This window comes from Panulirus ornatus, chromosome 37 (assembly GCF_036320965.1).
Source record: "Panulirus ornatus isolate Po-2019 chromosome 37, ASM3632096v1, whole genome shotgun sequence".
Taxonomy (NCBI): domain Eukaryota; kingdom Metazoa; phylum Arthropoda; class Malacostraca; order Decapoda; family Palinuridae; genus Panulirus; species Panulirus ornatus.
In genome coordinates, this window is record NC_092260.1 from 19,773,195 (window position 1) to 19,797,198 (window position 24,004).

Here is a 24,004-nt window from a genome sequence, read left to right on the forward strand (position 1 = left end):
TTCACAGAGAAAAATGTAGTTACAAAAATTTAGATGTGAAAAAATGAAATAAACAATTTTATCATGTGAGGACAGCACGGGAGAGAGAGAAAAAAAATTGACGATTTTTTTTCCCCTTCAATTAACAATCTTTCAGTCCTCATCCCTCATGTGCCTCTGATCTCTCTCTCTCTCTCTCTCTCTCTCTCTCTCTCTCTCTCTCTCTCTCTCTCTCTCTCTCCTTCCCTCTCCATCCCTTTCCCCTCTATCCACCATTCCACTGCCCTACCCTCCACAACCACTCCCCCTCCCTCCTCTCCTCCCCCCTTTATCCATAACCCTTTTATTATCAGCGCCGCCGAAAAACAAAATCAAAACAAGGCCAGGTCATAAACAACCATTATTACACATAGATTTCCTAAAGCTCGGAGCTACAGGCAATAAGGGGCACACAATATTGGCTCCGCACACGGGCCTCCTCGTCCCCCCCCCCCCCCCCCCCCCCTCGGCGTTGCTTGGTGATGGCTCGCCAGATAAGCAACGCCTTACTACAACGTTGTTATCTATCAGTATTATCGAGATAACGCCGCTGTCGTAAAGCGAGGGAGTTGAGAGGGAGAGAGAGAGAGAGAGAGAGAGAGAGAGAGAGAGAGAGAGAGAGAGAGAGAGAGAGAGAGAGAGAGAGAGAGAGAGAGAGAGAGAGAGAGAGAGAGAGAGAGAGAGAGAGAAATGTGCTACGGTATAGATTTTCCGTTTAGCAAGACACACAAACACACCCCGGAATGTCAGGATTGTTATGATCGTTTTCTCTGAAAACATTTGATATCTCTCTTATATAAGTTCGTGTCCTTACCTTCCTTCTATTTATTTTCCCTTTCCTTTTTTCTTTTTGCTCTCTTTATGAGTCACCAAAGTTCTTAATTGGTTGGACTGGCCGTCAGATTACTGGTGAACTGAAGGAAGAAACTACTGTTAGTAAAGTATGGGTTAACTGGAATTTTTTTTTTTTTCCCCGCGAAGTGGATTCTTCTAAGGCTGTTACGAGCGATCTTAGTCGCTTGTACGAGACAGACGCGACGCATTGGGGCTAAGATTCAGACAACGGAGGGGGAGAGAGAGAGAGAGAGAGAGAGAGAGAGAGAGAGAGAGAGAGAGAGAGAGAGAGAGAGAGAGAGAGAGAGAGAGAGAGAGAGAGAGAGCGCTATATAACCTTGCTGATTCTCGAGACATGGGAGGAGGAGAGCTAGACCACACAGATCATCATCACAGGGGAGGTTCGTTCCGGCGAGAGACATCGAAGATGACAAGGGAGCTCGGGAAGTGGTGGGTCAGACGTTGGGCAACGGAGGGGAAGGAGACTAGGGGGAAAAAGGGCAGCGCGGACGGTGCGAAGACGGTCCAGAGAGAGTAGAAGGGAGGGTAATGAGGTGATGAGACGTGCATGAGGACATGGCGCGGGTGTCGCTGGTCGGGAGAGGCTGTGGCACAGTAATATACAATTAAGCCAGGGTGCGTTCGTTGGGAGAGAGAGAGAGAGAGAGAGAGAGAGAGAGAGAGAGAGAGAGAGAGAGAGAGAGAGAGAGAGAGAGAGAGAGAGAGAGAGAGAGAGAGAGACGCGGTGTGTGGATCCTAGTGACGCGCAGGAGAGCATCTCGCCCGGGGAACGTCTGGGGGTTAATATGGGTCATGGAAAATACATGATTAACACAGACCATAATCAAGTTCTGCACTGATAAGGAAAGAATGGTGGACTCTCGTTGGTAAAGCCGAGAAGAGAAAAAAAAAAGGTGAAGACGCATTTCTTGGTTTTCGATCTTCTGAAGACATACTGCAAAATGGGCCTGCACCCCTGTGTTCTGGAGGAGGGGTGTATATGGCCGGCCTCGCGTATTAGAACATGAGAAAATGAAAGCTGTGAGCAGCGGTGGAGACCTTCCCAATGCGCTAGTAACGTATGGCCGCCTCACAATCCTTAATAATATTATTTCAGTGGTGTATTTCAGCCTCTTATTGGGATATATTGTTTCCTGATATGAGGCGATAGGAGCATTATGGGGCCATCTTGAGAGGTAAAGAAGGACGATACTCCGCTCGACCCTGCAGGCACCAATAGCCTCTGTGACCACTACGCACTGAGGACGTTATGCCTCGATCGTCTTCATATTGGCACCGACGCCTCATTCTGTTGATATTGTCTGCTAGTTTCATTTTGCAAGGAGCAGAAACCAGTCCAATATTCAGATCGGATAGAGTTGTATTCCCGTCTTCAGCATCATATGCAAATTGATTTTCCCTCCATTCTCTATGAAATGGATCTTTATTGTCGTGATCTCAATCTCATATTTCTTTCAATACAACGCTTGCTATTGAAAAATATATTGGAGTTGGAGATTAAAATGTTTGTCCTTCGCTTTCCCGCACTGGTCCTATTCTGTTCTCTTTCTCCCTTGATCTCTCTTTCTCTCTCTGTCTCCTCAAACATACACACACACTTCCGATCCTTATTACATTATCAACGAGACCTCCGAGATAGTAACGGATTAATGGTCGAGACCTTGGCACTTGAATCTTGATATTGACATCAGGAAACTCGCCGGCTTGGCTGTATTGTGCCTGCAATATCACAAGCGGTATTACTCGACAACAGGGGGTATTGCTCTCGCAGATCAAACGAAAGATACCGTAAATGTTAGTCTTAAGACATTGCACCGTCAACAAGTTCGGACGAAAGGCAAATGGGGACGACAGTAGGCAAAAGTAAAATTTTGACACGATAAAGATTGTTATAAATTTAGGGATTTGGTCTTTCTTTTGTCAATAACTTTTATCTTGCTATTGAGAAATTAGACACACTTCTAAGGACTTTGAACAACTTTTTCATATATTTTGACATGATATCGGTGTAATGAGAGACGCATCCGGTAAAATCTTCATGAAAACTCCTACCAGGTGTACACAGGGTGTTGCTATATGTCCCCAATATCCACTATGAGATCATTCCCGAGCCTCAACTGGGTCCTAAGTGGTGTCATCTGCACTGTCTTGATTGCCTCTGAACTCGCGGAACGATGCTTCGAAGCCCTCATGGAACAGCTCATCCGAAATCCAACACTAAGTCATGAACCAGGTGTCCTCAACGTATGATAGTGACCTCAAGACTTAAGGTAGCATATTCTCGTTGTGGTTCCTGAGATCAATAGCCGAATGTTACTATAAGATTTCTCCTGAAAGTGTGAGCTTCCATCGGTGGACGGAGTGTGTGAGCTTCCATCGGTGGACGGAGTGTGTGAGCTTCCATCGGTGGACGGAGTGTGTGAGCTTCCATCGGTGGACGGAGTGTGTGAGCTTCCATCGGTGGACGGAGTGTGTGAGCTTCCATCGGTGGACGGAGTGTGTGAGCTTCCACCAGTGGACGGAGTGTGTGAGCTTCCACCGGTGGACGGAGTGAAAGATTTCGAATGATTTATAAGAGCAATATCGGCGGCAGGCTTCGTGTTCTTTCAGTCTACCTGTTGTCTGTAGGGTGAGTTACTAACACAGCTAGAATGATGTTTTCATCATTTTTCCACGTATATGATCGCAAAATGTTTTCAAGAACCGAAAATACTTTGATGAAGTCAGCAAAACATCAGCAAAACCCTGGACTTTAAATGTATCATAAATAGACACCCTGATGTTTTGAGACAATGTATAATATGTAGATATCTTGATGTCTTGAGAACAATGCAGATTATTCAATCGATATGCAGGTAGATAAGAAAGGATAATAGTGATGTTTCACTACGATTATGTGACTGAAGATGCAGATATTCAATCTGTATTCAGCCCATTTCTTTAAAACAGGAAAAACCATGAAATAGTTTTTTCTCATGGTCATTTGAATGCACGATTTGATATGAGGTGTTGCCTTTAATAAACTTCATAAGGCTACACACACACACACACACACACACACACACACACACACACACGTGCTTCAGTGGAGAAGTGCTTAGTAGAGCTGACTATGATTCACACAGGGACCCTCCAGGGTTCGAATTGTGCGCACGGCAATCGGCCCACAGCCAACCCAACTGTTCATCCTCTCCTTGAGGTCAGTCAATAAATGGGTACCTGGCTTTGGATTGGGTTGAGGAGGGTGTGAGTTGTATTCTCATAGCAGCAAAAATATACAAGGCTAAGAGACGTATTAACATGAATAATAAAACTCTCTCCCTATTTCGCACAAAAAGGAATCATAAACAGCAATCAAAAACAGTAATCATAAACAGATATCACAAGTAATTACAAACATTAACAGAAGTAACCAGAAACATTAAGCACAAATAGTAATCACACATAGGTACTCACAGACAAGGTTAGCACTGTCTGCTCTCATTCCCACCTATTGTTTTCTTGCTGCAAGCAGTCAAGTTCTTGGCTCATGATAACCCCCATGCAGACGCCAGTCATACGAAGAGAAATGGGCTTTTGAGTACAATAATGGAGGGAAAATTAAGTGGAGCGATGGACTATTAATTAGGGAGTTAAGGGAAGCGAACCATATTCCTGGCCAGGTAAAGGTCTTGGTAAACACAGCCATCACTCACTCTCCGCTAATTAAAGTCTTCACTTAATGAGGATGATTAATACAGTCACCCCGCTCGAGTGAGGATGTGAGAATGATCTATGTGGCGTGTGACACTGCTCTGAATCGCGGGTGATTAGAGTGGATTAAAACATGGGATCAACTTGATTAATCTTAAGAGGAGCGAGTGGCAATGAGCTATGAAGGCCCCGCCAAATGGCAGGATCTGTAGGACACATTAGACAAACCACATTCCTGTTTCACTCACACATAACATAATTACCCTGGGTGTGAGGGGGAGGAGGGGGGGGGGGGGATAATGAAGTAATGATACCCTTCATATATCTGGAGGCAAATATTTTTTTTTCCCCTTTGTTTAATTCTCCACGTCCTTCGCCATTTAAAAGTACTATTCCATTACAGTAGACGCCATTAGAAACTGATTTCCCTCCGTGTTTACTGTCAGGCTAAGGCGCCAGGTGGAGGCTATATTCAATTTCCCTGCTCCTGTATTTATTAAACTGAGGTTGCCCGAGGAATAGTAATTATGCTGGGATGCACATTTGGGAGGATAATGTTAGCTGGAATGGGTAGTAGGTGCGGAATATAGGATAGATTTGGATTGGTGCAAAGCGATTATCTTTAATAATAGGAGATTTGATTATTCAGTTAAACTGGGTCAGTGATTATTCAGCATCACGTGTTTATACAGAATGTTACATCAGTTAGATATTCCAATAACATAAGTGTTTTTCAGGTATTTATTCTATGTTGATTTCCTTTAGCACTGTACTACTGTCTCTGCTATCAATAAAGATAATCTGTTCGACCATAAGCTGGTTCTCAAATCACCTGTTCGATCACTTACTATTCTACTTATTTCTGGCATATCAAACCTCATCTTATTTGTTTTGGATATCACGGTCTACAGTCTCCAGTATCCACAGATAAAATCTACCACAGAGGTGGTCATCAGTCACTAGACAGTGACGGCCATCAACCACACGACACACAGTGATGACCACCAACCACAAGACAGTGGTGGTCATCAACCACAGGTCAGTAATGGCCATCAACCAGACAACAGACAGTGATGACCACCAACCACAAGACAGTGGTGGTCATCAACCACAGGTCAGTAATGGCCACCAACCAGACAACAGACAGTGATGACCACCAACCACAAGACAGTGGTGGTCATCAACCACAGGTCAGTAATGGCCACCAACCAGACAACAGACAGTGATGACCACCAACCACAAGACAGTGGTGGTCATCAACCACAGGTCAGTAATGGCCATCAACCACACGATACACAGTGATGACCATCAACCACATGACACTGACGGTCATCAACCACACGGCAGACAGTGACGGGTCATCAACCAAACGACAGACAGCGATCGTCATCAATCGTATGACTGTGATTATCACCAACAATAAGACAGTGTTGACCCCCTCACCACAGGACAACCAGTGATGGTCACCAGTCAGAAGACATCACGTGATGGTCACCAACACAGTGACAGTCATCACCGTTAACACTAGATATGTCTAACCACTCACAGACAGGCAGGAGATTGCTCGTGTAAGAAAACCCTGAATATAATTTCCTCTTTATTGGAAAGATATTTCCTGCATTCCAGACGCTGAACGGGGGAAAAAAGGAAGAAAGGAGAGCACTGAGAAGGGAGACATGAGAAGGGAGGCGGTGAGAAAAGAGGCAAAAGCCTTGAGGAAAGAAGAGAGAACATGGAAATAGCGGGTTCAGGATGACGGAGGTGGCAGAGATGTGAGAAATGCTACATTTGCATACTAATTCAAGGTCAGAAAGTTTATTCTGTCAGTAATGAGGTGGGAAATGTGTGTGTGAGTTTCGCCTGGGGCCCAGAAGCACCACCGAAAGATTGCAGGAGTCGTGCAGATCACACAGCCTGGTTGGTGGCAATAGCTTCCTACTGATGGAGAAGGGAATGACAGTCCTACACTATCAACGTATTATTTCAAACAAAATAATTTCCTGGCGCTACCTCGCTGATGGGGGAAACGACGAACAAGTATGATAGAAAAAAAAACAAATAAATAGATAGATGAATAAATAATAAATATATGAAGTAATAATAGTAATAACTCCGACAAATATTCCAGTGCTAAGTTCTGCATAGGACGATTCAAAGAGAAAATGAAGCCCTTGACGCTATTCTACAACACGTCATATATTTCCTATTTCCTCTGCAAGACATCTCGAGATGATGAAGTGGCTTGCCCCGGGCGACTTACATTGTCGAGACGAGACGAACCGAATCCGGTCGAGGGGAATGATTCAAATTCTACTAGCCAGAGTCCCACACTTCCATAGCCGGGCATGGAGGCTGCACCACATCCTTTGATACTTCAGACGCGAGAAAAAAAAAGGAAATTGAGAGTTTATAAGAAGTCGGGATCTGGAGAGAGAATTGAACAGGGAGGAAATGGGAACCATATTTTTCAAAACTGGTTCCGAACTTAATCCCATAAGAAGCCGTTCTAGTGATCCTAGGGATCAACTTGACCAGGATTCTGCTGTATCCCAGAAGGATCCCACGGGACCTCCTACCAGGGACTAGGGCGGTATTACTCAGCTGCTCTTGGTCTGTCTGTTGACATTGTGTGTCTGTCTGCGGCGTTCCTATCGTTCTGAGTGTGTTGATAGTTTCGTGACTGTTTCCCTGTGATTCGTTTACAGATGTTTACTTTCTTATTGCATATTTTACGAATATGTGAAGTGCTTTTACTTGGTTCCTTTATGATGCAGCTTTGGGTGACTTCTTGTACGTGCCTTGTGTGTGAGCGCGAGTGAATGAATATATGTGTGAGAGCTGGTATACTAACGCGTTTATGAACGTGTGTGCATGTGTGTGTGTGTGCATAGTAAAGGGTAATATATATATATATATATATATATATATATATATATATATATATATATATATATATATATATATATATATATATATATATCTTTTCTTTCTTTCATACTATTCGCCATTTCCCGCGTTAACTAGGTAGCGTTAAGCACAGAAAATGGGCCTTTGAGGGAATATCCTCACCTGGCCCCCTTCTCTGTTCATGCTTTTGGAAAATTCAAGAAAAAAAAAAAAAAAAAACGAGAGGGGAGAATTTCCAGCCAACCGCTACCCCCTTTTAGTCGCCTTCTACGACACGCAGGGAATACGTGGGAAGTATTCTTTCTCCCCTATCCCCAGGGATAACATATATATATATATATATATATATATATATATATATATATATATATATATATATATATATATATATATATATATATATATATATATATATAATCCTTTTAATAGCTATTACAAAACCTATCTTGATGGTGCAGCTGTGGCAGCCTTGACCACACAGATCCATCAGTTAACGAAAGAAAAACGATCATCAAAGGCTGGATCAGAACAGAGTTGAATATTGAAATAGCTTTCTCATTCTGAGCAATGTACATCCATCAGTGCGTTGAGGTGTCTATGACAACTCACTGCAGTTTACTTTTTTTATTTATTACCTACACGTCAAGGATTAAGGCAAGTAATACATCCAATTAACAAAATGCACCATCGCACTCACAAATAAAGTGATATCTGTGCACGACCTCCACCACAGGCAGAATTCAAAGCCATCATTCAGAATTTACATTCCTCCAGGTCACTGTTGGCTTTCGAGAGTATATCCTACCCAAAGTCACCCATCACTATGTAGAGAATATCCAGTTTAAAGGCAATACTAGATGGGTCATTAGTATACGGAACGAAAATGTGTTGAAGATTTTTTCGACTAGTGATTATGAACTGGGGATAATGGTCACACTGACCCTGGCAGTCGATAGGCCTAAAACCCAAACAACAAAACAACAAACATAAAACCCATTACCACTTAACACTTCATGGCTTACGGCAGGACCATAGAAACGCTAATCCTATCTTGGGTCTCGTGGGGGTGTCTCTTATGTGTTTCTGTTTCCTCCACGGTCATATAAGCCGACACGGGTGACAGATCTCGCTGCTCTACTTCCACACATCACCATAAACATACCAACCCGATGGTTCTCTCCCTAACGCGGGTCTATGCCCGTGTTCCCCACACGACTCCCAAGAACAGTAACGCAGGCAGCCTATGTCATAAAAAAGGATATATGATTATTCTTTCTTTATCACCAGTAAAAATCTGCATTAATAAACTTTTATAGAGAAGGCCGAACTACCAACCACATACGAGTGAATCCCTTAAAGGGAAGCCAAGCAGGGTATACGACGCCGAAAATGGGCGTCTTGCCAAAAATCGCGCGTTGGTTGGTGGTGGCGGTGGGGTCCGTGAGGGCGAATGATGAATCCTCTTTATTTGACTCTCTGGGGTCTATGAACGCTACCAGGAGACCCTCAAATAAATCATCGACACAATATCCGAATCGGAATAATGGGAGGAAGACGCTACATTATAAGGACTGCGGTAGATGGGAAATACAACTGAGTTAACCAGGGTAGCTGGGACGATGCTGTGAGACAGAGACACAACCTGGAATGGAAAGAACCTTTGGTTTTCAGATTTTTTCTTCTAGGACTCGTCAAGGACGAAAAAAAAGTACAGTGTCGTCGAGGAACTTCTCGCTTAAGTCTTAAGGTACGTATCATTTCCACGCGCAGCCTTAAAGCTGCATAAGTCGATATGAACACTTCAAAGATGTCTCCCTTTCTGAATAAAATTCTGTTAATCTTACGATAGAAACCTGTCATGTTCTACCTTTCATTAGATGTATGTCACTGATTATTCAAGTTACATAGTATCTGTACGAGTTGTACATGTAAAAGAGTCAGCACTAACACTACACAGCCTAGTCATATCAGAGAGCCATCTTCACCACCACTGTCGGTATCATTTTTGTGTTTAATCATTTTCACCTTCACTGACATTCACCATCAACAACGTAAAACAATATTTACCATTAACATGTGCATAATCAATACCCATATTTTAAATGAAGTCATCATCAGATACACCATAGACACGGAGCTGAGGAGAGACACCCTCCAGTGGTACATATAGACTGCTTGCAAGTTACTGTAGTTTTAACTAGTAGCAAGATCCGTACATTTTAGCAGTCCTTTGGTTTTACTGTTATCCCATCACACTATCTATTTTCGTCTTTGGTGTGAAGTGGGTATCTAAGTGAAATATGTGAATAATAAACTGAAACTATGAAATCCTTAAGGGGATCGAAATTCACCAAAACAACGGCCAAAAAATATGGACATACATACACATGAGCCCGCAACATCACACAGGTTTCAAATGGTACTAGGAATAAATCAGCTGTTAGAGGAATCACGAGGGTTTTCATTGTTTCTGACGACTCCTAAACATAAATCTGAAACTCTTTTACATTTTCAATATCCACATTTTCCCTGATTTTCATGTACCCTCTCCACGACTGATTTAATAAACATTATAGAAGAATTAAAAGAAAATGAAAATTTACGTTCCGCCACCGTTATTCTGTTTTCAGACACTAACTAGCAGTGCAACACAAAATCATTGTATTTCAGAGCAGTTTCTGTGATGCATCGGAACAAAAACTAATACAATGATATTATTTCCTACATGTAAGAATAATGAAAATACAGTATTATCTCGGTTTGATCGCCAACATATCCCTCAAAATATACCCCATAATTAATTGAAAAATCATGGTTAAACGCATTCGACATATGACGGACGAACAACACTCGACTTATTCACCAGTAATTCGATGACACATCATGGGTAAACAAAACTCAACGTAGTACTTAGAGTTAATTAAAACATTGTGGCCAAACAGCACTCGATCACATATAAGCAACTGAAACATGATGGTCAAACAGCACTCGATTACCTATAAGCAACTGAAACATGATGGTCAAACAGCACTCGACATATCGCCTACAAACAGAAAAATCATTATCACCAAACAACACTCGATCACCTATATATAAATCTAATAAACGATGGTCAAACAACACCAGACATAACCTATAATAGGTTCAATCAGAGTGGCCAAAGAAGATGATGTATAGCAATCATGTTACTTACCTTCCTTCGGCTGGTAGGTGTAGGATATACATAAATAGATATAGGTTATGAAGGTTGTATTGTACTGAAGCCATGGGAATACAACATTCGCAGATCACCTACAATCAGTTGAAACATTATGGCTAAACAAAATAAATAGTTTACGCTACCTACCTTTCGCCGGCCAGCAGACCATGATGTTTCCAATGATCATAGATGGTTGCCGTGAGTCACTGGACTCAAGAAATTAATTATAACTTTTCCAGGTAATTACATAATATTCTCGTTATATATTGATTCTTTTTATGGTTGTATTGTAATGAAGCCATGGCCAAACAGCACTCAACGTATCACCAATCATCAGCTGAAATATCTTCGCTGAATAAGATGATAAAGTCATCATGTTACTTACCTTCCGCCGGCTGTCGGGTGCAGCGCCTTGGAAGCCATCAGTCACGCATGAGTCACGAGACTCTCCGGATATTCGTCAGACTATACAAAGTTTTCAGGTAATCGTACGATAATCAGGTTTTGTATGTAGTTTCTGGGGTTTAATTGTACCGAGACCATTCTCATTACTACAATATATCACAATGTTTCACCATATTTTTCAGTAAACACTATAATCACTAACTGTTGTTGATTGTCTACATACTAATCACCAGTTACGGTACATCACAATAATGCACTAATATTTCCAGTATATTGTTCACTGATTACTGACCCACACAAGGGTGAAAGTTAAACTCACAACTAACATTTTCCTAGCCCAGGTAAGTAAGTTCACAATCATAAACCAATTGATTTTGATTCTAGAAGTATGTATCATTGTCGCACCGTACGTGTATCCGAGTTTTCTGATATGACACTCATTCTCTTTTTATTGTATAACGACACACTGAAGTTGCATCAAAACTCGGGGCGGAACACGTAACGCCTTGCAGGGATCCAAGTCAGTACCGTGGTACCATTAGCATCAGAGTATATATATTATTACATATCACATACACATTAAACTTAAAGTACGTCTCCCCTCTTGGACAGCCTGGGGAGAACTGATTTGTGCGAGGCTACATGACAAAACCAGTAGTTTGACGAAGATGGTTTCCCGGCGTCGTATTGGTAACTCAAAATGTTTATCGTAATTACAAGAGTAACTTTGTGAAACATAACCAAATAGTAACATGTGTTTCTAAATTACGTCATCTAGCTGTCAGATTTTGATTAATTTATATTAGGCTGTCCGCGGATGTAAACACGGACAGCCTAGTAGGCGGAGCCATGATTGTTGTCATATCGCCACAACGGCCAAGTGTGCTAACGACTCGCCGGTTCTTGGTCGCTCACCTCATAATAGATGTTTGGGATTATGTAACATTTTCGAGTAAACTAAATTGAAATCATGTTCATCCCATTGATTAGGCAAATCTGAAATAGCAACATCAGCCAGGTTTGGCATTGCATTGTGACCATGTACTGCAAAACAAGCTGTGGTCGGTGGCAGCAAGGGTAGATGAACATAGCCATCACACCTTGGTTTGATGATATAAAAAAAAATCTCTAGTTTATACTTTTGTGTTTGTGGGGGTGTGTGTGGGGGGGGGGATGCATGTATACATCGACGCTGTATGGCATGACAACTGACACGGGTGACTGTGACACACAGCCCTGTTTCATGTCATGTTAAAAGACGATCTCGGCATTTACATGACACCAGACACGGGTGAACATGGTACGCCGCGCTGGTATGTCATATTGTGTTGGAGGCGGACACAGCATGAATGACATTGACATACATGACAGAGAATCGCACCAGTATGTCATGTTACTCGAGTAGTTTCACTCATTCGAGGCATTGAGCTTTTACCTCGAATAAGGCTAACTACTTTGTCTTCAACACGATTGTTAACATATGAAGTGATCTGCCAATTAGAGTGGTTGAAATTATACCGAAGAATAGAACTGATATATGTTTCGCCTCAAATCCATGGTGTAAACTGGCCATGGTAGCGTTAGCTATGCCACCGATCGTTGTCATGCATACTATCCCCTCCTGATGGATATTTACTCGAACTGGGGAAACTTCTGGACTAATATTTACGGATTGAGTTTCGCGCTTCTATTTCAAGGCTGATCGCCCTCCTGTGTGGTTGCCGAGGTGATAATACGCGATGATTTCTCCCGACTGTCCATCATCTTCCAGCACATTCTAGTGTATTTTCTTTGCAGGAAATTGATTGTCTTTTGGTATATCTTTAGAGGACCAGGATTCTGAATTGTGAGCTGTCCTCGGATAGCGTGGAAAGTTATTTTATGAATATTGACAGAAATGAAAGCTGATTAAGACAATTATATCACCTGACTGGTGTGGCCGGTAATTTTAGAAGTATAAGCGATGAATGAATATTAATGAATATTTCACGCGAATAGTTTCCGGATAAGTTTACTTGCTGCATTCTAAAAGCAATTGCATGTACTATAGTTTCTTAAGTAACAGTGGACAGATCATTGCATTTATTATATTCTTCTAAGTACGATATATAATCAAATCTGTGTATAATAATCGTATTGGACAAGGTAATACTGGCCTGCGACCTGTGGGGAGTTGTCAACACGTCGGCAGATTATTGCCACCAAGTGTCAACAAGTATGCGTCAGGGCTACCAACTGTAAGACTGCGATAGCAGGCGTACCAATATATTCCCACAGAATTCCCCACAGGTGGGACAGGTGATACATAACGAATACAATTTCAGGAATATCTGCACTTTTCCATGGGGACGGAAATGTGGGACCTGCTCCAATGTTTTGATAATACAGCCGTTACTCTCTGCCTCACTTGTTAGCACCTTGTGCTGATGCATGTCTTTACAGCTTTTATACATTGTAAGAGTCAAAATGGTGGACGAAATACACCTTTGAAATTATAATTACTCCATTTTATTGGAACAGTGACACTGTAGGACTGAACACATATTTTTAGTTAACGAAAGACTTGAAATCACATGGTTGGAATGGGTGGCTAGCCAAAGTTTACCTTCGTGGAAGACCAATACCTATGTATACCTATGTATATGTTGGACCATGAGCCATATGGATGTAATCTTGGCAACACATGTATTACCATTTACAGATAAGTTTAACAAAGTTACCCTTGTGATTACATGGGAAATAATTTTTCTCCTTGTCAACACGACGCAGTAAAACTACCGATGCGATTGTTAAACTGTTTGGTCCACAATTTGTTTGGTGGCCTTGGCCACGCCTACAGTCACTGTCAGTTCCCCTCGGGCCGTCATCGAGGGAAGATGGAGGACAAGGACAGATTGAGTGATATAGAATAATATATCATGACTCGTTACCGTGTTATTATGCTAGTGACTCAGATCTCTACAAAGCACTGATTACGTTCTGCGAGAGCGACAATACATACATTTTAACTTTAGTGTGTTGTTTAATCATATTAGGAAAAAAAAAAACTCAGATGTGCTTTAATTGAGACTAGTATCTTTCTGGTTTAAAAATAAAGGGATTCGTTTCATTTTTTAAACTTGATCGGGAAAAAAGATAGTTCCAAGTTTACATGATTCCTATATTAATCTGTGATTAGTGAACGGCATTGGAAATATCACTGACTGGTAATTGGTACTTGGAAAACTGGAAACAATTAGTGATTATATTGATTAGTACATAATGTGCTGAAACATTACGATATATAGAAATGATCAATGGCTTTCTGTTTAATGGAACCTTTTGAAACTATATACGTAAACCTGATTGCAGTGTGATTATCTGAAAAAAAATTGCGAAGTAATTAATTTCCTGAAAGTCTCGTGACCCGTGACTGATGGCTTCCACGGCCCTGCTTCACCTGTCAGCCGGTGGGAGGTAAGTAACATGATTGCTATTTATCCTCTTGTTTGGCCACGATGATTCAACTGATTATAGGTGATATGTCGAGTGTGTTTGGCCAGTTATGGGTTATATATTGAGTGTTGTTTTTACCATGGCTTCAGGATAATACTAATTTCAGAAATTATATATAAAACCTGAATGTAATGTGACTACATAGAGGATTTGTAAGTTAATTAACTTCCTACGAGTCTTGTGACTGATTACTTCCACCTATAATTTGTTGAAACATAACGCTTGCTGGACTTTAGAAGGTAGCTTGATTATCATTTATCAACTTTATTGGCCACAACGTTTCAACTGATAATAGGTCATATGTATGATGTTGTTTGGCCATGATGTTTCGACTGATTGTAGGTAATACGTCGTGTGTCTTTTAGTCATGCTGTTTCAACTAACTATAGATAATGAGTGCTGTTTGTCCATCATGTTTTAATTAGTCATAGGCGTTTGGTTGAGTGATGTTTACAGTAGTTATGGCTTCAATACAAAATAAGCCGATGAAACTATATATAAAACCAGTATAGTGTACATATATGGAAACTTTGTAAAGTGATTAATTTTCAGTCTCGTGAGTGATGGCTTCCATATATAAATCAGTTGAAGCATCATGGCCTGCTGGCAGGCGGCAGGTAAGAAACATGATTACTATTTTATCAACATATGTGGCCATAATATTTCAGGTGAGTACAGGTCATTATGTTGAATGCTACTTAACCAAGATGTTCCACATAGATTATATGTCGTGTATTGTTTATCCATGATGTTTCATCTGGTTATAAGTGATTCGCCGAGTGCTGTCCAGTCATGACGATTCAGTTAATTTCTGGTGATATGTCAGGTGTCTTTTGTCCATAATGTTTCAACGAATTATGGCTGATATGTCGAGTGTTTTTCGGCGATAACGTTTCAACTAATTATGACTGATATGTCTGCCGTTGTTTGGCCGCCCTTTTTCAACTTATGAGTGATGTATCAAGTGGTGTTTGTGCATGGCTTCAGTACATTACGACGTTCAGAAATTATATATAAAACGTGAGTGTAGTGTGATTTCTTGGAAAATCTGTAAAGTAACTCATTTTCTGAGAGTCTCATGACAAAATCCACTTACAATCTGATGAAACATCATGACCTGCCGGCCTGTGGAAGGTAAGTATCATGATTACTAACTGTGAGCTTATCTAGCTATGTTGTTTTAATTAATCTTATGTTACATGTACGATATTTGGCGAGCATGTTACGACTGTTCATAGATTGTATGTCGAACCTTGTTTGAGGATCATGTTTCAATTGGTCATAAAAAAAAGACTGAAGGTAAGTTGTTCCATGCAAGGGAGCTCTTATGTACACTCAACTGTGCAGTAAGATTATGTAATTTAATTAATACTGCATCATTGATAGCTCTCATTTATTGTGTAACCGACCCTAAAGTTGTGCGAAGTTTCAGAAAAGTATTTTTATTACGAGTTTCGAGTACACGAACTGGAGATTATGAGGTAAAGGCTGTGCCTCTGAGCTAACGACACTTTTAAGTAGTTAAGAACGTTTTACGTTGCTTTAAACTTACAGACATATTCCTGAGTGATGGTCGACAGGCAAAAAAGGTAGGTGGAAGGGGGCACAGTTCGATGCGTAACGTCTTTAAGGAAATACACTTAAAAAAAAATTATTTTCGATCATTGATGATATAGTACCATCATTACTTTCACCACTTTAAGATGAAACAGTACTGCCACTATATTGACAAATCATCATTCTTTTAGATGCTGCACAAAAAGAGCAAAATAAATTTTGAAGTTTATTTTGTGTTGCAGTGTTAGTGTAGCTGGTGTATGGAACAGAGACTAAGAGTGCTAGAGTGTGATAGGTAGAAAATGTTTTGGAATCAGAAGAACCTTAAGCAGCTGATCTTATTTTCAGTATTATTTGCTAATTATATAATTGTTGGCAGCCGCGTGCGTTTGTGCGTACCTTCTCCAGTAACTGGTGGGATGCAGCAGACGACATTGTCGCTGGTGTATTTCGACTATAACATTGAAAAAAATCAAGGTAAACATCGGCCTATCCATTGAATTTAAGTGAGGTTTTCATAGGTTCCATTTACTTCTTACAAAGTTTTTCTCTTTTGCCTAAATTGTCCCCACACTGTCCCTGATCTTCATAGCCCTCCCCACTAGCGGCTTTGTTCATCAACGTAAAAAAGTACTTTTCACTAATACTTTATTATTATTCCTACTCTCGGATATGATACGGATTTTCTTTTTCTTTAGCTTCATTGATAAGAACATTACAGATAAGCTCTTTACATCCCTAGAAAGTTTAGAGAAACATGTGTAAGAAGTATACGAAACTCGTGTCGTTCTAGTCAGGCATATAGCCTTTGATATGATTGCAAAACTATTGATTTATGTATCAGCAGATATGATTGAAGGTTTTATTTAATGAGGAAGAATAACTTATCTTTCAAACAATAGTCCATCAACGTCTAGGGCGTGTACAAGTTGTTGGATCCTTATCAGCAGTATCAGGAGTTAACTCACAACACACATGACACCGGCGTCTGCACAACGTTTCACAACTAATCCAACGTATTATTACTGGATCACGATTTTATCTCCTTTGTTGATCCGATCACCATGCCCGCCCATCGTACTGTATCATCCGTGCCTTTTACCATGGCAGGAACCACAGTGATACTTCTCTTTCTGTTCTTCCTTAGCAGTCAGTCGACGATGTGTATCCTGCCGCCTCTCAAAACTACTGCACGACACTTTCGGGCGACCAAGTTGTTTGGTAGCAGGAGCAGGACGATAGGCGTTTGATTTAGCATTTTCTTGCTCTCTAAAGAACGCCTAATATTGATGGAACATTCGTATGTATATTTATCAATGACTTTTTAATGCCATGTATGATATGAGCATATTAAAGTGTTAGGGAAAGGGGTATCTGTGGCTATAGGTTACTGAATTATATGGCAGTTTCTGTGTGTTAGTGTTAGGCTGTGGTGAGCTTTTCGTTTCTTTTCGTGGGTTGGCGGTTGGTTATTGGTTAAATGCACATAATTGGATACTGCACAAGAAAATGAAATGTTTGTGTCTCAAGTCCCTCTCTGACATACTGTATAATGAATGTCAAAAAAACGCTAATTCTCACAAGTACTTTGAGGTAACCTGACATTACAACAATATTGTTTCATAATGTTTAAAAAATGTTGTAGAGGTATACCTAAAAAATTGACATCCTGAATTTGTCTTAGAACTATACTCGTTTTATTTCACAAACACAAATTGTATGTTTATATTAGAGGTTCGCTTTTGGATATGTTAATAAGGGAGAGAATACTCATCCATCCTTTTTCCCTAATCCACGATGCACAACTGAGGCAACCTGCTGCATATACTGAAAATCCACATCATCTCACACATAATTTCCATATTCATGGGTGTTATTCTTCCTTTTCTTTGCTGTGTCTTTTCCTGCCTTTATACTTGTACGCTTTTATGTGTTTGTAAATAGTGAAACTTAAAGCGCTATACCGCCAGGACTGGTGGTGGTGGTGTGAATGTTTACGTATATCCTGTTCTCGTAAACGGCTGAAGGTGACACATTGGCAAAAGTTACTGGTGTTGGTACTGAGGGTCTCACATACACAAGTCTTATAGAGTTATAAAGATCCACTGAAGACGACTATTCAGTGACACATCAAATGCAAGGCAGAATGTGACAGATTTCTAACGTAAAATTACCGAAATTTCATTTAGGGGTAAAATGAAAACAAAGGTTCATTCCATTCCAGGTTGTGTTTCCACCTCACAGCATTGTCCCCACTACACTGGGTAATTCAGTTGTATTTCTCATTTACCTCAGTCCTTATATATGTAACGTCTTTTTTTCCATCATCCGATTCGGATATTGTGTCGATGATATATTTGGGGGTCTCCTGGCAGCGTTCACAGACCCCAGAGAGTCAAATAAAGAGGATTCATCATTCGCCCTCACGGACCCCACCGCCACCACCAACCAACGCGCGATTTTTGGCAAGACGCCCATTTTCGGCGTCGTATACCCTGCTTGGCTTCCCTTTAAGGGATTCACTCGTATGTGGTTGGTAGTTCGGCCTTCTCTATAAAAGTTTATTAATGCAGATTTTTACTGGTGATAAAGAAAGAATAATCATATATCCTTTTTTATGACATAGGCTGCCTGCGTTACTGTTCTTGGGATTCGTGTGGGGAACACGGGCATAGCCCCGCGTTAGGGAGAGAACCATCGGGTTGGTATGTTTATGGTGATGTGTGGAAGTAGAGCAGCGAGATCTGTCACCCATGTCGGCTTATATGACCGTGGAGGAAACAGAAACACATAAGAGACACCCCCACGAGACCCAAGATAGGATTAGCGTTTCTATGGTCCTGCCGTAAGCCATAAAGTGTTAGGAGGTAAAAGGTTTTATGTTCGCTCCGTAAGCTATGTTGTGATGGGAGGGAGAGCATTTCGACCTCGTAAGCACGAGCGGCGATGAAGGAGGAAGGAGGAAACACTTGAATGGTGAATAGTTACTTTGAGGAGAACACTTTCTCAAAAGTGACTACTGGTGACTTCGAGGTGGATTGATTTGGGCCAAAGGTGATTTCCGGAGAATTTGTTCTGAACACCAGATATTAAGGGTAGCTGTTTCATTGTTTGGACTATAGGACAATCGACTGCCAGGGTCATTAAAACCATCAACGTCAGTTTTATAACCACCAGTTGAACAATCTTGTGTACGCTTTCAGTGCATATATAATCCGGGTTTTATGTAGCGCATTTTCTACGCACTGATTTGTTACTTTGGCCAGGGCATATTCTGGAAAGCCGGTAATGATTCCGAGGAATGAAAATTCTTAATATACTTATGTAGGAAATCATGCAACAGCCATTATTTCATTTGTGAGTGAGATGACGGGTGCATTTCGTTCACTAGATGTATCAAATACTTGCCTTAATCTATGACGAGCGGGTAATAAATCAAAAATTATATTGCAAAGAGTTGTCAGTGAGATCCCAACCCACTGACGGATGTACAGTGCTGGAAATGAAAAAGCTGTTTCAGTATTCAGTTCTGTTCTGACCCACCCTTTGATGATTTTTTTTCTTCGTTCGTTACATCAACTGATGAATCCATATTAAAGATGAATTCAAGCTTCCTAGTGGCTGTATATCAGGATCGGTTTTGTTTTGTCCATTATTAAATGTTACAGGATATATATATATATATATATATATATATATATATATATATATATATATATATATATATATATATATATATATAATGTATATGTTAAGAAGAAGACATGGCCGTACACATACACATAACACTGCTACTGGAACGTCTGTATATCATCTACATCTGCAATAAGAGAGACCTTCAACCACTCCCCCAGTTATACAACCTCACCTTTGGTCTTTCCTGTGTTATCCGATACTCGCCTCATTCCAGTAAGCTCTTTGCCTCACTATTTTAACAAAGCTATTGGTATGTAAATACTTATACCTCCAACGGTAATACATCTTAATTTAAGATTTACGTAAGAGTAAACAGAAAGGAGTGTTACACACACACAACACACACACACACACACACACACACACACACACACATTTACGTGCCTCAGTGGTGTAGTGGTTAGCGTTGATGTCCCCGAGTCAGTAGGGCCCCACACCCAACCTGGGTATTCATCATCCCTCCCTGGGCTGATCGACAGACTGATGTGTGTGTGTGTGTGTGTGTGTGTGTGTGTGTGTGTGTGTGTGTACCCCATTTCCTGCGTTAGCGAGCTAGTACCAGGGACAGATGAAGACATGGCTTTAATCGCTTATATCCATTCTCTAGTTGTTATATGATATACACAAAAGCCACAGCTCTCCCCATCCACAACCAGGCCCCACATACCTTTCTGTTGTTCCCCTGATTGCTTCATATGCCCTGATTCAGTCCAGTGACAGCAAGTCGCCCCCTGTATACCACATCGCTGTAATTCATTCTATCCCAGGCGCACCATTTGGTTGCAGGAGCTCCTGTAAATCCGGTTCCAGGGTAATTATATATATGTATATATATATATATATATATATATATATATATATATATATATATATATATATATATATATATATATATATATTGCAGTCTTGCATAATTCACATCATGTATACATTGAATCAGGTTCGTAAAGATAGTTCAGCATTTGGTGTGGCAGTTTTGCTCTGCATCACATCTGCAGCTGCTCAAGTAGGTAAATGATGTAGATAGTGCAGGAACATCAACTAGCCATATCCAAATATTAAAGCATCACTGCCTACGGCAGTGATGTGTGTGTGTGCTGCACAAAGTAGTTCGTTGACACAGTACATCGTCGTCTTCCACGGTTAGCCTCATGGTCATCATGACGTTCCGACCCCTTGGAAACGACGATTCGAGTGCCAGGTGAGATGGCGTAGACTGTAACTTCGCCCTGAAGGATCAGGTCAGAGGCCCGTCCATCAAAACAAAGAAATGTACCTACGTGTTGAAGGGCAAAGATTTCCTCCCATAAAAACAGCAGCGCACACACATGTGGGGAAGAATGATATATACTTGGTCTTCATTCCCTCGATGTCCTAGGGTTCATGGAGTTCGAAGCTCCGACAAAGTGTAGTAATAAAGTAAGCAGTAGCACCTGCACGGTTCCAAAAGCCTTTTCTTTTTTTTTTTTTTCCAGACAGCACGATTCAGCAAGTGAATTTCACGTATTGTTTATACGATATATTGTTATCATGGGACGAAACTAAACGATTCATGCATGTAATTTCCGCTCAGGCAGTGCCTTTATTCAAACAAAGTTATTCGTGAACCATCGCTATGCAAATGCCAGGCATTCAGTGACCCTAAATGGGTTCTATTTCAAGTGATTTTTATACATGTCGAGGACTTGTTGTGAACATGTCGACGTTTGTTATATAAGAGACAGGATTAATATTCTTTATTGCGTAATATAATATAAACCTTTTTTTTGTGGCATGATAATGACTTTTAATGTAGAGGATTGTGTATAATATTTTTTTTCCGGAGTTGGATAAAGTGGGAGAGTTGAGAGGCCGGATACGTCAACAAATGTGTGCAGCATCGTGCGTGAGGTTCTGTTTCACGATTTGGCAAATATATATATGTATATATATATATATATATATATATATATATATATATATATATATATATATATATATATATATATGTATATATATATATATATATATATATATATATATATATATATATATATATATATATATATCCCTGGGATAGGGGTGAAAGAATACTTCCCACGTATTCCCTGCGTGTCGTAGGAAGGCGAATAAAAGGGGAGGGAGCGGGGGGCTGGAAATCCTCCCCTCTCATTATTTTTTTTTAATTTTCCAAAAGAAGGAACAAAGAAGGGGGCCAGGTGAGGATCTTCCCTCTAAGGCCCAGTCCTCTGTTCTTAGCGCTACCTCGCTAGCGCGGGAAATGGCGAATAGTATGAAATATATATATATATATATATATATATATATATATATATATATATATTCCTGTGAGTCCACTGGGAAAGTGAAACACGATAAGTTCCCAAGTGCACTTTCGTGTAATTACATGAAAGTGCACTCATAGGAATATGCTTGATCACGCGCAAAATTGTGATCCTTTTTAATATATATATATATATATATATATATATATATATATATATATATATATATATATATATATATATATATATATGTATATATATTCTCCTGATAGTCCACGGGGAAAATGAAACACGATAAGTTCCCAAGTGCACTTTGGTGTAATAATCACATCATCAGGGGAGACACAAGAAAGAAATATTACAGTCTGTTGATATACAACGAAGAGACGTAGCTAGGGCGCCTTTTGTCAAACATGTGATCGTCCAAGACAATCTTTTAATCTTTCATAGATGGTGAGTTTTTCTCAAAAATTCCTGGAGATGTTGTTCATCTCTCGAGAGAGCTTTTTTCTCCACGGTCGCCAATTGCTGGAGGAAGTATTACCCGTACGTTTTTCGTTACTGTTCTTTTGACATAGTTCATTCCAGATCAGTGCTTCTTATCAACTCTCTCTTCCCCGCATAGTTACGTCGTTCTTTCTCTCTAACAGTTGATAACTTGTTGTTGACATATTCGCTCAGTGATGGTTTGGTTGGATGCCTCCTTCTCTGACAAGGATATGGTGTGGCTCCACCTAACAGAAACGCTCCGTCCCACGCATTGTGTGAGGAATAGGAAATCAAGATGTTTACCTAGTTGGACGTATGTCTTTTTTTTTTTTTTTCTCCCCACAGCTTAGACTGTGGAACTCCTTTGAAAGCTTTATGTTGTTGTCTTACTAATACTATTCTGAACAAAATTGATCCACAATGGGATTCTGTTCGGTTGACCGCGTTTTGACCCGACAATCCTTGTCGTGAGTATGTCTGAATTTCTTTAAGAGAGTAAATGTCTGCCTCCCACATTGTTCGCTAACTTTCGCTCGGTAATATTCCCAAGTGGCAGGGGACAATACGCTTCAAGTGTTTCCCCCCTCACACAGGATGTGGTTCTTGTGGTTTTGGCAGCTTCTTGTTGTCACGCTGTTTTGGAGTTGAGAGAGAGAGAGAGAGAGAGAGAGAGAGAGAGAGAGAGAGAGAGAGAGAGAGAGAGAGAGAGAGAGAGAGAGATTCAAGTCCTGGATGTGAAGCAAAAGAAAAGACTGACCTTATATAATGAGAAAAACTGTTGCTTAAGGACGAGGAGCCAGCCCCCCCAAAAGAAAGAATCGTAGTCCATTTGTAGTCACAGACTATGTTACATCACTCGAACTGTGCGTTGTGACTTGTCATAGAGGATTGTATTGATGTCGTAGGTGAAGTCTGTGGCCGGTGGAAAATAGTGAACAATCTTCAAGTTAAAGGAATAGTTGAAATTGAATCTCTATTTTCTACAACGTTTACTTTACCTATTGATGACTTATACGTCTGTTGCGCTTGAGCATTTAACCACCCATCTCTGCCGAACATGCAAAGCAAGTTAGTTGGTACATATCGACTTCAAAGGATAATCTCTAGGTCTCTTTACCTCCAACCTAGTAAGGGGAAACGCGGAAGGGATGTGTAGACGGACAGATCTGAAGTGTGAGGGTTATATCACTTTACCGATGTATAGAGAGATGGGAGAAGCAGATTAAGAAAAATATAAATATTTACCCTGAATTCTCAAGGGTTCTCCTCATTTTCTTTCTCTTATATGTTTTTATCTAAAGGTAAATGATTCGAGTCAAAGGAAAGCTTTAATTGATTACGTCCAGGAGTTCGCGTTAAACCCTCTTCGGTGTTCTTCGAAGCGCCTTTTCTAGGATTCAGGTACTCAGTACAGTATCCTAGAGGC